Consider the following 11,759-nt stretch of genomic DNA (forward strand, 5'->3'; position numbering starts at 1 on the left):
TGATGACATTAAATTAAAAAAGTTTTTGTACAAACAGAAGCAATGCATCCAAAATTAGATGGGAGACAGAAAGCTAGGAAACAATTTTTATAGCCAGAACTTCTTATAAAGCCTTCATTTCTAAAATATATCAAGAATTAAATTAAATTTATAAGAATCCAAGTCATTCCCCAATTGAGAATTGGTCAAAGATATGAACAGGCAGTTTTCTGATGAAGAAATTAAGGCTATATATTACCATATGGGAAAAAATGCTCTAAATCACTGTTGATTAGAGAAATGCAAATAAAACAACTCTGAGGTGCCACCTGACACCTATCAGATTGGCTAATATGACAACAAAGGAAAATAATAAATGTTGGAGAAGTTGTGGAAAAAGTGGAACACTAATGAAGTGTTGGAGTAGCTGCGACTGATCCAACCATTCTGGGCAGCCCAAAGGGCTATATTTGTAAATACCCTTTCACCCAGCAATACCACTATTAGGTCTTTTTCCCAAAGAGATCATAAAAAAAGGGAAAAGGACCCACATGTACAAAAATATTTATAACTGCTTTTTTGTGGTAGCAAGGAATTGGAAATTGAGGGGCTGCCCATCAATTGGGGAATGGCTGAACAAGTGGTGGTATATGAATGTAATGGAATACTATTTTGCTCTAAGAAATAATAAGCAGGTGGATTTCAGAGAAACTGGAAGGACTTGCATGAACTGATGATAAGTGAGATGAGCAGAACCAGGAGAACAGTATACTCAGTATCAATATTATGTGTTGATAAACTGTGATAGACTTGACTCTTCTCAGCAATACTATGGTCCAAAATAATGCCAAAGGACTCATGATGGAAAATGCTCTCCAAATCCAGAAATAAAAGAACTGTGGCATCTAGATGCAGATTGAACCATACTATTTCTACTGGGTTTTGTTGTTGTTGTTGTTGTTTTTCTTTTTTGAGGTGTTTCCTTTTTTTCTGATTCTTCTCTCATAACATGACCAATGCCTAAATATGGTTAATGTGATTGTACTTATATAACCTACATCAGATTACTTGCTTTCTTTGGGAGGGGGGAGGGAGGGGAGGAAGGGAGATAAATTTGAAACTTGAAATCTTATAAAAACAAATGTTGAAAACTATCTCTAAATACAACTGGAAAATAATAAAATATTTCTATGGAAAATTGACATCAAAATTAGTATTTTACATGTAATTTGGAAAATAAAAAAATATATTTAAAAACTATCATCACATCAAAATCTACTCATACCTACACACTCTGTCTATTTATACTCCCCCTGTCTGCTTTAATGGATATATAATTTTCAAGAGTTATAAGCATCTTTTGTACAGTAAAGGAATATAAATATCTTAACCTTATTGAATAACATGTTTTTCCTATTTTACTTTTTTATGATACTCTTGAGTCATATTTGAAGACTGAACTTTCTGTTCAGTTCTAGGCTTTTCATTAGGAAAGTTTCAAAATGCCCTATTTAATTCAATACCTATCATTTCCCCTGAAAGATTATGCTTAAATTTGTCGGTATTACTTTCTTGATTATAATCCAAGTTCTATTGCTTCCTAAAATATCAAATGTTTAGCCATCCAATTCATTAACGTTGAGGCTGTCAGGTTGTATGTAATCATGATTGTTGCTACTTGATATTTAAATTGTTTCTTTCTGGCTACTTGCAGTATTTTCTCTTTTATCTGATAATTCTGGAATCTTTCTATGATACTCCTTGGAGTTTTCCTTTTGGGGTGTCTTTCAGGAAGTGATTGGTGGATTCTTTAAATAACTATTTTTTCCCTCTGGTTTTTAAGGACATTCTCTCTGATAATGTGAAATATACTACCCAAGTTCTTTTTTGATCTTGTCCCTCAGGTAGTGCAATTGTTATTAAATTGCCTCTCCTAGATCTATTTTCCAGGTCTCTTGTTTTTATGAGGAGGTAGTTTATGCTTTTTTTTCTACTTTTATATTCTTTTGTTTCTGGTTTATTTTTCCTCTTGTCTCATTGAGTCATTAGCTTCCATCTTCCCAATCTTGATTCTTTTTTTTTTGTTTTTTGTTTTTGTTTTTGTTTTGTTTTTGTTTTTTTTGTTTTTGTGGGGCAATGGGGGTTAAGTGACTTGCCCAGAGTCACACAGCTAGTAATTGTCAAGTGTCTGAGGCTGGATTTGAACTCAGGTACTCCTGAATCCAGGGCCAGTGCTTTATCCACTGCTCCACCTAGCTGCCCCACCCCCCAATCCTGATTCTTAAGGAATTATTTTCCCCAGTTAACTTTTGCACCTTCTTTTCCATTTGGTCAACTGTATTTTAATGGGTTTGTTTTTTTCTTTTTATATCAGTTGATTTTTTTTCCTTCTTTTTCCAAGCTATTGACTCTCTCTTGTATAACACTCATTTCTTTTCAATCTATTTCTTCTAGTTATCTTATTTTATTTATAAAATCCTTTTTGAGCTCTTCCAAGAGGACTTTTTGGTCTTGAGAACAATTGCTCTTCTCCTTTAAAACTTTAAATGTAGGTATTTTGAGACTGTTGTCCCCTTCTGAGTTTGTGTTTTGGTCTTTCATGTCATCATAGTAGTTTTCTATGTTGAGGATTCTTTTCTCTTTCTTATTCATATTTTATCCTATTTCATACCTTTTAAGGTTTAGTCCTTCTTCTGAGGTACAGTGTGCACTGTCCCAAGCTTCTTTTTCTTTGGGCCAGGTTTCTGGTCACTGGCTTTCTGCTCTGATGGGTACACCTGTTGTATAGTGGATACCCCAGCTGGCAGATTGCTTTCTGTGTTGAAGCTGGGGGTCTCGCAACTGGCCCGATGTGCCACTAGCTGGCTGAGCTAGGACTGAGGGTCCTCAGTTGCTTATTAGTGCTGTGGCTTAGAGCCCTATGCTGCTTTCCAGACACCCTCTCTACTGATATGAGTTCCCCTTTTACCCAGGTGAGACAGACTTTTCTTAAACACCTAGGTTATCTTAAGACAGAAGATTGTTTCACTTCTTTTTGTAGGTTCTGTAGCTCCAGAATCAGTTTAGAGGCTTAATTTAACATTATTTCTGATGGAAATTTGGTAGGGCTCAGGCAACTTCCTGGCTTTTCTCTGCCCTCTTACTACTGCATTTTGTGACTTTTAAAGTTGAGCTCTGCTCCTGGGATACAGAGGACACTGCTTCAAGCTTCTTGTTCTGTGGTCTGATCCCTGGATTTCTTCCCTGTGGCCTCAGTGGCTGGACACATGCTCACTATGCTGTGGTGTCCTTGCCTAATTACACCTGTTGTTGTAGGGGATACCCCACCTAAGAGTTTGCCTTCTGCATTGGATCTGGAGACCTCACAGCTGACCTCCCGTGCCACTAGTCTGCTGAGCCAGAACTGAGGGTTCTCAGTTGCTGGTCTGTGCCATGCCTAAGAACCTCTTTTTTGCTTGCCAGACACCCTCTGCTCTGTGTTCCCCTTTTATGCAAGTGAGATAAGCCTTTCCTAAAGTTCTTTTAAGTTATTTTTACCTGGGAGATTATTTCATTCCATCTTTCTGTATGTTTTGTAGCTTCAGAATCCATTTAGAGATTTGGTTTAATGTAGTTTTTGATGGAAATTTGGGAGTGCTCAGGCAACTTCCTGCCTTTTCTCTGCCATCTTGGCTCTTTCCCCATCAATAAATTAGAAAGTTTAGTTTAACAATGTGCTTTATATATTATCTTGCTGGAATCTCACAATAATTTTACGTATTAATCACCATGATTATCCTAATTCTATAGAGGAAGAAACTGAAGATGAACATTCTTAAGTGATTTACTCAGTGTCACCCATGTAGTAAGTATTGGAAGTAAGTTCTGTCTTCAGGTTTTTCAGAATCCATATTCAGGAAGGATGTGAGTGCTAAAAAAAGAGGAATGGATTTTTTTTAATTCTGTAGAGTTTAGTAAGATAGGAGAAAGGGATTGTGAAGGGTGATTCAAAGTTGAACTCAAATTTTACTCCATTTTCCATAAGTTCACTCTTCTGAGTGACCAATAAGAGATATAAAAAAAAATATGTCTAGATCTTGCACTACAAGTCATTGGCTTCTTCCAGTAATTAAAAATCTCTCTGCCATATGTGTTTATCTGAGCCTAAGTATAAAGAACATAAGTTGGTATATGTAGCCTCCTTACAACCAACTGTTACTAACACCAGGGTGAAAGCCAGAAGCTTGGGCTGCTCCTATAGCCAGCACCCTCCTGGGTTTATCCAGAACTCCCTCAGGAATTAGAGAGTTGGCAGCATGTTGTCCTAAAAGCAATTCATGTTCCAATATGGAATACTGCTTGGTTGTGCTTAAGCTATTAAGATTCTTTGCCAAAACCCATGGGCCATCTGCATGGAAGTCTGTGACCATTTGGGCTGGCCTAATTACAGAGTTCTGTATGGCAGTGGATTGCACAACCACCTTGAATTTACATCATCACTCTTTTGAGTGAAAAGTACTTCATATCATGTTGTCTTAACAAATGTTATTTGTGAGAATTTCAATAATACATTATAACCAAACTTTGCCATAAAATGTTAACTTTATTTGTACAACTGCTTAAGGCACAAAGTAGACATTGTTTTGATGGAGTGTACTGCTGCCTATAAGGTTATTCTATCTATTATCTTGTTTTCATGGGACTAATTAAATTGATAATGTATGGTATGCCTGCACATTTCGTAAAAACCAAAAATAATAGAAGGATGGTGATACACTATGTAAAATAGGAAAAAAGGTTGGACTAGAGAAGAAATATAATGTCTCTTTCTTAGATACTGCTGTCTCATGTATAGACTAGATATCCTGTTCAAGAAATGTAATACGTTTCACAATAATTATCTAGTCATTGTGTGTAATTTTCTTGAAAGAAGTTATTGAATAAAAATGATAAACAGTAGTCATTTCTAATCTATGTTATTTCTTTTCTTTCTCTCTATGTATATATTTACTTCTATACCATGAGTTAGTTTCAGATCATAGTTCATAGAAATCAACATGAATTAAGCAAATATAGCTGTTTGTGATCAAATCTTAAGCTTAAATAAATATGGAAAATATATAATACATCCCAGTCTCACACTTTCTTAACCCCAACAATTCCACGGTTTTATTTTTAAATTATCCATAAGTTAGCTAACTGTATTATATAGGTGCTGACAGATTAACATGTTAAGTAAGCCACAATGTACCCTACCCAATCAATATCCTGAGGTATTTTAAGCCAGTTACTGAGCTGTCACACATTTATTCAGAGTTCAGTGAGAGCAAGAGGTAGTAGAAAACGAACAAACTAAAAAAACCTCTGTTGTTAGAATGAGTAAATGTATACCTGCCATTTAATTGCTATGTGTCTTTGGGAAGCCAATCAATCATCAAACAAAGGACAAAAAGACAAAAGTTAAATAATCCTTTCCTTCAAATAATTTAGAATCAAGCTGGTGGAGATAGAGCGTAGACTATGGGGGGTATATAGGAACAAAATATCACCACATGATGTCTTTGGCCCTCTTTGAAAAAGGATGAACAACAACAACAGCAGCAGCAACAACAGCAACAAAAGATAATTGTGTAAGATGGCACTAACACCTTGGAAAACAGGAATGGTTTCAAGTAGATAATGATGTTTGAGTTTAGCCTTGAGAAAATATTCTAATTCTAAGTAGTAGAAATGAAGAAGTGGGGAATAATCAGTGCAAAAGTGTTGCCAGAAGACATGAAGTGTCAAGTATGATGAAAAATAAGAAGGCCAGTTTGGATGGAATATAGAGTGTTTGAAAGAGAGCAATGTGTAACAATGCTAGAAAGGTAGGTTGGGGCCAAATAATGAAGGACTTTGAAATTCAAACAAAGGTGTTTATATTTTGTATCAAAGATAATTAAGGGGGACAGCTAGGTAACACAGTGGATAAAGCACCGACCCTGGATTCAGGAAGACCTAAGTTCAAATCTGGCCTCAGACATTTGACACTTACTAGCTGTCTGACCCTAGGCAAATCACTTAACCCTCATTGCCCTATAATTAAGGGTTTCTTGAGTTTGTTGAGATGATGAGATGAAGAGTGACCAGATCATATTTATGTTAATTTAGTAAAAACTCTTTGGCAGCTGTATGGAGGATAGAATGGAGAGGGGAGAAATTCAAGAAAGGGAGATAAAGTAGAAGGTTAAAGCAATGGTTCAATCAAGAGGTTATGTTACCTTGAATTTTGGACTTGAATATATAAGGGAAGAAAAGGATATATGTGACAGATATAGAAAAAGAGCAAGATTGGCATCTGATTGGCTGTGTTGGGTGATTGATATTATAAACTGTATATGGATGTTATAAAATGATGTAACTAAAAGGATGATGATGTCCTCAAAAGGAAGCTCAGAAGGATGGGTTTTGGGGGAATGAAAATGAGTATTATTTAGCCCTTAAATTTTAAATGACTTTAGGGAAATTCAGTTTGAAATATCCCAAGAGCAGTTGGTGATTTGAGACTGGAAGTGAGGAGAGAAAATAGATATTCAATAAATATATTTGGGATTTTATCTGCATAGATATGTTAATTGAATCCATGGGAGCTCCTGAGGTTACTCATCTGTTTGAACCACTTTCTTCATCTGTAAAAACAGGTTGGAAATCAATATTATAGATTTATTCTGAATATCAATTAGAAAATGTCTGTGCATTCACTTTGAAAATTACTAGTTATATAGAAATTTCAATGTATTTTTAGTGCCATCTTCTAAATATAAACTTTTTTTTTGGTGAGGCAATTGGGGTTAAGTGACTTTCCCAGGGTCACACAGCTAGTAAGTGTCAAGTGTCTGAGGCCGTATTTGAACTCAGGTCCTCCTGACTCCAGGGCCGATGCTCTATCCACTGAACCACCTAGCTGCCCCCTAAATATAAACTTGATTAACACATCTATTGATAAAATTACCTTTAACATGTTCCTATTAATTTATTTTATTTCATAATTGTGAAAACACAGATTATATCCATTCCCTCCTTTCCAAACAGCTTTTCTTCATATAGTACCTCGGATGCCTTGGAGGAACTTCCACCCTTCACACTCTGTTATCCTTACTGATAAGTTCTTCACCAGGAACACACTGTCAGGAACATACTAACATCCTCTGTAGAATCCTCAACAAACTCTCCACCATCAACTCCTCAAATTAAAAAAAAAAACTATAAACTATTATAACAATTCAATTCTATCAGTATTCCATAATATGGTGTCTCACTCTACTCCTCTTTGTTGTAACTTTGAAGATGACAGTGTCCCTTCCTAGTCCCTCCTTTTTATGTGTTATTTCTCCTATTTGGATGTAAATTCCTTGATGGCAGGGAATGTCTGCTTTTTTATTTGCTTTCTCAGTTCTTATCAAAATGTTTGGCACAAAGAATTAACTTCATAAATGCTACTGTTGTTTTGATTTATTCATGATCTATGATGAGAGGGCTTCTCTCTCTTCATGATGCATTATCCCCATTCTTCAGACTGGCCATACAAAGATGTAAGATTGACTTTCTCAGTCTTTAAAAAAACCATATCTATGGTAGTACCATCATTTATTTTCATGTCATATTGGATAGTTGCTCTTTATAGGTAGAATGTATAATTCTTAACATTCAAGTGATCCTGGGAATTGGGCTTCTAACAGTTGTTAGAACAAAGAAACAAAAATTAATTACAATGTGCCAGGAGTTGTGCTAAGTACAGTGAATAAAAATACAAGCAAAAATTTAAAAAAAGATAGTCCCTTCCCTCAATGAGCTTACATTCTAAGGGGGACAACAACACATACACAGATACTAAAAAGGTATGGGGGATAGATATCTGGTGCAGGGCATGACATAGGAGTCCAAATTCCAAACTGGTAAGAAATGAAGATATAGCTCACCTAGGAGCTCTCTAGAGATGGAAATTTGGAGAGAAACCTTCCAGTCAGATGACCTAAGGATAATTCTGAGTTGTGAATTCCAGGGCTGAAGTGATATTCTGGGATTTCTGGGAACAAAATGGAGAAGTTTGGATTGCAACCTGGTATGAAATTGATATGGTGCTTTCTCTGAGATTTTAAAGGAAATAAGGAAGCAAGGAGGTAGAGAAAAGGGGGAAAGAATTCACATCCTGTGAAAATAAGGGTAGTCGGGAGATCAAGTGTCATGTGTGAGGAATAGCACACAGACCAGAATCACTGAATCACAAAATCTATGGAAGAAAGTAAAATGAAAGAAGGCTGAAAAAGTAGAAAAGATGACAAATTATATAGATCCTTAAAAGACTAAGATAATGTTATATATTATCCTGGAGGTAATAGGGAGCCAAAGGAATATACTGAGTAGCCATGGAGGTATGATGAGACCTGATCTTTAAGATCATTTTTGATATCAGAGTGAATAGTGGACTGGAATCAGAAGAGACTTGAGACAGAGGAACTGACCAAAATGTGATTGAAAAAGTTCAGGCATGAGGCTTTCACCTGGGTGGTAGCTGTATTTAAGTAAATGTCGTAAAGGTAGAATCAATAGGATGCAGTAACAGAATAGATGTGGGGAGTTAGAGAAGAAGGAATAGATGAGAGTACCTTGTTTGAGAGCCTGAGATAGTCATAAGCAACTAAAGAAAAGGTGAAATGAGTTTATTTTTGGAATGTTGCATTTGAGATATCATTGGGATTTCCAGGCTGAGTTCTCGTTCTCTCTCTCTCTCTCTCTCTCTCTCTCTCTCTCTCTCTCTCTCTCTCTCTCTCTCTCTGGCAGGGCAATGAGGGTTAAGTGACTTGCCCACGGTCACACAGCTAGTCTCAAGTGTCTGAGGCCATATTTGAACTCAGATCCTCCTGAATCCAGGGCCAGTGCTTTATCCACTATGCCACCTAGCTGCCCCCAGTCTGAGTTCTCTATAAGGCAGTTTGAGACTAGAGGTTAGGAGAAAGGTTAGGAATGGATAGGGAGATCTGAGAACCATTCATATAGAGATGATAATTGAATCCATTTCAGATGAGATCATAGAATTAAAGAGTATAAAAGAAGAGAAAAAGACCCAGGATAGAGTCTTATTTTTTTTTAAAACACATGTTCTTTATTGAAGCAAAACTCATTGATCTTGAAAAGAGCATGTATAGAGAAAATTTAAGGATCATTAGTCATATGAAGTTAAAAAAACTAAACACTATAATATGAAATCTAATACATGAAAACTTCTCAGAACTTCTGAATACAGAAGAGAAAGCACCAATTAAAAAAATGTACAGGTTGTTTGAGGCCCAGTGTTTTATCTACTACATGAGCAGATCCCTCTGTGTGGACCTTCACACTGTCCCTGAGATGGAAGGATTTAGATTTAAGGTAGTCTTTCCACTTCAGTTCAGTGTACCCTGAACAGAAAATGGACATACATTCTCTCTACCCATTAAATCCTAGAAAGATTGTATATTTGAGTAGGCTTCAGTTTTCTCATTTGTATAATAAAGGAGTTTGACTAGATGATCTGTAAGGGCCTTGCACTTCTGATACTTTGTGAATCATATTTCTGGCACACAGGTATCATTCCCTTTGAATACCCTTCAGCAACATACTTACTGATATAAGCATTTAGAAATATAAGATTTCCCCTAAGTACTGCTCTAGCTACATCCCATAGGTTTTGGTATGTTGTCTCATCATGCTCATTCTCTTGGATGAAGTTATTGATTGTTTCTTTGATTTGTTGTTTGACCCACTCATTCTTTAGAAAGAAATTATTTAGTTTCCAATTAATTTTCAGTCTACTTTTCTGTGGTTCTTTATTACATGCAATTTTTATTGCATCATGATCTGAGAAGGATGCATTTACTATTTCTGCCTTTCCATGTTTGACTATGAGGGTTTTGTGCCCTAATACATGGTCAATATTTGAATATGTGCTATGTACTGATGAGAAAAAGGTATATTCCTTTCTATCCCCATTGAATTTTCTCCAGAAATCTACCATATCTAACTTTTCTAATATTCTATTCACCTCTTTAACTTCTTCTTTATTTATTTTGTGGCTAGATTTAGCTAATTCTGAGAGGGGAAGATCCCAGGATAGAGTCTTAAGGAAATACAATGTTAGCAAGTGTTATTTGGATGAAGTAGTCTATTAACTGCAAATGAGAAGTAATGGACAGTCAGGTAAGGTGTAAGCTAGAAGAGAGCAGATTATGCAACACAACAAGCATGTATTAAGCACCTGGTATGCTCCAGTCATTTTTCTTTACAATGAGGATAGAAATACAAACAAAATACTAGCTAGACCCATCCCTGAAGAAACCTCCATTATAATAGGGGAAGATAGAACATAAAGAGTTGAAGCATATGTATGTGTTAGGGGTGGGGTGTGTATGCCAAGACATGGTGGTGAAGTACATAGAGTCAAAGATGCAAGAGGAATTAAGGATGAACTCTCTGGTTCCCTTCCCAAAATGAAGGTTCCAAAAGGAACCTACAGATGGGAGAATTGGATTGTAATGGAGGGATACCCCAGGGTAAGAAGGCTCAAGATACTGAAGTGAGTTCCAGAATGAGAAGTCACGATAAGTAAGGTGACAATGTTCAGAAAGTCAGAAGCTGAACTACTATCAAGAAAATCTAAAGAGGAGAAGATGATCAATAGTGTCAGAGGCTTCAGATATATAGAGAGGAAGAGGATTGAGGAAAATATATGGCATTAAATTTGTTGATTAAGAAATCACTGGTCCTTTCTGGCTTGAGGCAGCCATCTGGCATGGTAAGCAGGAGCCAGCATGGGGGCCTACAAGTACATCCAGGAGCTATGGAGGAAGAAGCAATCAGACCTCATGTGGTTCCTGCTGCCCCTGAGCTGCTGGCAATACCGCCAGCTGTTGGCCCTGCACTGGGGCTCTGGCCCACCAGGTCAGACAAGGCCCACTGGCTGGGCTACAAGGCCAAGCACAGTTATGTCATCTACCACTTTCGTGTTCATTGGGGTGGCCAAAAGCGCCTGGTGCCCAAGGGTACCACTTATGTTAAACTTGTGCATCATGGTGTCAATCAGCTAAAGTTTGCCAGGAGCCTTCAGTCTGTAGAAGAGCGTTCTGGCCGCCACTGCAGGGCCCCGAGAGTCTTGAACTCCTCTTGGGTGGGTGAAGATTCAACCTACAAATTCTTTGAGGTTATTCTTATTTATCCATTCCTTAAAGCTATCAGACAAAACCCCAGCACTCAATGGATCACCTAGCCAGTGCACAAACACAGAGAGATGCGGAGGCTTATCTCAGCTGGCTGGAAGAGCCCGAGTCATGAAAAGGGTCACAAGTTCCACTATACCATTGGGGGGTCTCATACTCTCTAATTTCATTAGTATGGCTAATCAGTGTTCATTAAGTTGTAAACTTAATGTTTAATAAATGGAATTTAGGATGAAAAAAAAGAAAAGAAAAAAGCAAGAAATCACTCATGAAGCAGCTAGTTGGCGCAGTGAATAAAGCCCCAGCCCTGGATTCAGTAGGACCTGAGTTCAAATACGGCCTCAGGCACTTGACACTTACTAGCTGTGTTACCCTGGCCAAGACATTTAACCCTCATTACCCCTCCCTGGATAACAATAACAATAACAATAATAATAAGTATCTGGAAAGAACAACTTTGGTTGAATGATGGCAGACTGGAGAGATAAGAATGAAAGGAAAGGAAGTGAAAATATCAACTGTAAAGAACTCTTTCAACTAGTTTAGCTACAAGAGGAAGTTGAGAAACAG

At 37.0% G+C, this 11,759-nt stretch overlaps 1 pseudogene; it reads left to right on the forward strand.

The window, feature by feature from the left end:
• The first annotated feature begins 10,784 nt into the window (after positions 1-10,784).
• On the forward strand, positions 10,785-11,353 carry LOC122739190 (annotated as a pseudogene).
• Positions 11,354-11,759: the final 406 nt, after the last annotated feature.

This window comes from Dromiciops gliroides, chromosome 2 (genome assembly GCF_019393635.1).
Source record: "Dromiciops gliroides isolate mDroGli1 chromosome 2, mDroGli1.pri, whole genome shotgun sequence".
Taxonomy (NCBI): domain Eukaryota; kingdom Metazoa; phylum Chordata; class Mammalia; order Microbiotheria; family Microbiotheriidae; genus Dromiciops; species Dromiciops gliroides.